Raw genomic sequence first — 3026 nt, forward strand, 5'->3', positions numbered from 1 at the left:
TCTGCATGCGTGAAAAATGACGAGTCCCTCAAAAAATAGTTTGTTAAGTCTATAAATAATATACAATATTTGCTAAACACAAGGATCAATACTATAAGTAAAGAAAACTCTCTACAATAGTAATATTTGATTTCAATTTCTTTTTAAGTTTGTTTGTTTGTTTATATTCATTTGTGTTCGAGAACTATTTATATAAGTTTTAACCAAACAAACATGACCAAACACGAAAGATGCTCATTTTCTTAATGAACGAAAACGGACAAAAAAATTGCTTGATTATATGTTCATGTTTGGTTGAAGTTAAATGAACGGTCACGAAAATGCCCCAATTCGTGTCTGTTTGATTCGTTAAGAGACATGATCGTATTTTATTTGAATTGTTATAAAGTAACCATATCACATATGTGTATTATGAATTTATGATCTAAGGCTAGCCTTAGGCTTTGACAATCGGGCCTTAAGTATCAAATGGCCTTGGATTGAACCAAACGTCTAAGTCATTAATGGATCTAAAAAAGTAACTCGTTTATTTTAGCCACAAATATGCTTTAGAAAAACATACAACACAACACAACAAAAATATAGGGACATACAACCACTTATATATTGCATATATTACATCAGTATAAAGTTGCATATTGAAATATATCTATAGTCGAGAAATAAAATGTAAATTCTGATCTTGGAGTACCCGATCGTTGTCTTTTGCCAACATTTTATTTAGCTCGTTGACAAAGGTTTCCATAGACACACTTGGCAAACATATGGGCACCACGATCCCAGACTCTCCCTTATGGTTTGTAAAAGGTATATAGAAACTAGCAACACCGGGGATAGCACCCACCCCGCCTTTGGCGGGTCCACCATATACCGCCTTCCCCCACCCAAAGTCAACCACATCAAATCCAGCATGAGTTACATCTGAGACTAGGTAGCTTCTAACCACAGTGAAATGGGGTCGCCCTCGGTTACCATTAGGTCGGCTATAGATCTCATTTACTCTTCATTGACATCTGATTTAGCCTTCATCACGAGCTTTAACGCATGGGCCAACGGTTTGGTGGCTAGATCCTTAGCTGTGGAAATGGCAACCGGAAGGCGAACCCATTTCCGTAATATCCAACTGGAAGAGGAGGATTGAACTTGGCACGCGCATTCACGATGCAAATGATGCGCATCTCTTCTTCCGGATCAGGCTGGAGCGCGATGGTACGACAGCGCCAAAGGCAGGCAGTTAGCACCTCAAAGGTGGAACACTTTTTAAGGTGCGATGGAACAAACCGACGTAGCGCTGCCATCTCAGCCGGTCCAAAGAAAAAGGATTTGTGTGCCATGTCATCTAGTGGGATTATTGTACCCTTGGTGTCTTCCACTTTGTCATACTCGCGATGAGTGCATGTCACACGTGGTGGGTCACGTGCAAAAACCAACTCCCTTTGCCACACGGGTAAAGTCGAAGGCTTTGATGCACCTTGAGCCATTTCACCCAGTCCAGTCATGTATTGAACGAGACCTGGTGCGTCACTCATGGTGTGGTTCAGTCGTAGGATCAAGATAAAACCCCCCACATAATCATCGTGTCACCTATTAAAAAAGTTAATTAATAAAACAAGCCAATGTAATAAGGAAAGAAAAAAGAAAAAAAGTGCCTGTTTCTCAAAACTTATTTTTTAATAAATTTGTTAAAGGGTACATTTAACGGATATTAAGCATTATTAGAATAGTTATTTATTATTTATTTTTTAGTTAACTAACTTTATGCAACCACTCATTTAGATAAGGGAACACCACAAATAAAAACATTGATGTGCCTCTTTACCAACTATGTACCTTCAATATTAATGACTCGTAAGTATTATTCCCTATGTTTTATAAACACGACCATTACACCTACATTTCACATGTAATTAACTTATAACTATCATTGTTGATTTGTCGATGGTTTAGTCACTAGTCACAAATTATAATATTAAACCGACTAGTTGAGCCAAAATACCTTTTCAGTTAGTGGAACATATTTATATTTCTATTGGGTCATGATTACTTATATGTTTTTGTCACACCAAAATGCATGCTTTTTTAATATTATGAAGTGATATAATATTCTACCTGAATCAGTAACAAGGGTGAATCAAGAACATTTCCAGATCCAGGAACATCATAAAGAAGTTCTTCCAAACACGGAAACGGAGGTTGAAGCGCGTCTCCAAACTGCTTCAACGTCACGTCAGCCTCCGCCTCAGTAAACAACACACCTTGGCCAGTGCAGTTTACCATCAGTTTCCTGGCCGGCCCTTCTTTGAGCCGGCCAGCAAACGGATAGTAGAACACTAGCAATTTGGCCAGTGCCTTGCGGATCACACTGGCCGGGTTCTTATTATTCATTTTTGGGTCGTGGCGGTAAAATTGAATAACCGGGATATGAAACTGAAGCGCGTCTTGATCATCGATGTCCGATAGAGGTTTAAGCTCTGCGTGGGTTTAGCCGGAGCAATGAGCTCCGGTGCACGTCTCCGGACGGTGAAGGTTAAGGGAATGTCGATGTGGGACATGTTTGAGTTTGTGTGTTTTGTGTGTTTGAATGAGGTATCATTGGAGCTCCTTTTATAATAGGTTGTTGGGTGAGTGTGGTCCTTATGAGTTATGAGTCATGAGTAGATATTTAATTATTTGTTTGTTTAATTTATTTTTTCTTTTTTATTTGTATACATATGGAATAATTATTTATGGAGTAAGTTAAGTCAAACGACTTTGTAGAAAGTATTAAGTTTCAATTGCATGCATGTCAAGGACCGGTAGGTGTTGAAATTAGGTGAATAGTATTAGTACACACTATAGCCATTATATTTCTTTTTTAGGTATTTTAAGTGAAATTAAAACATATTTAGAAAAAACATCCACATAAGCTTTATAATGTTTATGAAAAAAAAAACATTCGCATAACTAAGAGCATCTTCAATACAATACAATACAATACATGCATAAACCGTTATATTAGTTTCATGTCAGACTTTAACCATTTTTAA

At 37.5% G+C, this 3026-nt stretch overlaps 1 pseudogene; it reads right to left on the bottom strand.

Annotated features, from left to right (window-relative positions):
- Positions 1–527: 527 nt before the first annotated feature.
- On the bottom strand, positions 528–2552 carry LOC143637199 (benzyl alcohol O-benzoyltransferase-like; annotated as a pseudogene).
- Positions 2553–3026: the final 474 nt, after the last annotated feature.

This window comes from Bidens hawaiensis, unplaced genomic scaffold, assembly GCF_021521415.1.
Source record: "Bidens hawaiensis isolate Kalapana, Puna unplaced genomic scaffold, B.hawaiensis_p1.1 tig00008152_1, whole genome shotgun sequence".
NCBI classification, from domain to species: Eukaryota; Viridiplantae; Streptophyta; class Magnoliopsida; order Asterales; family Asteraceae; genus Bidens; species Bidens hawaiensis.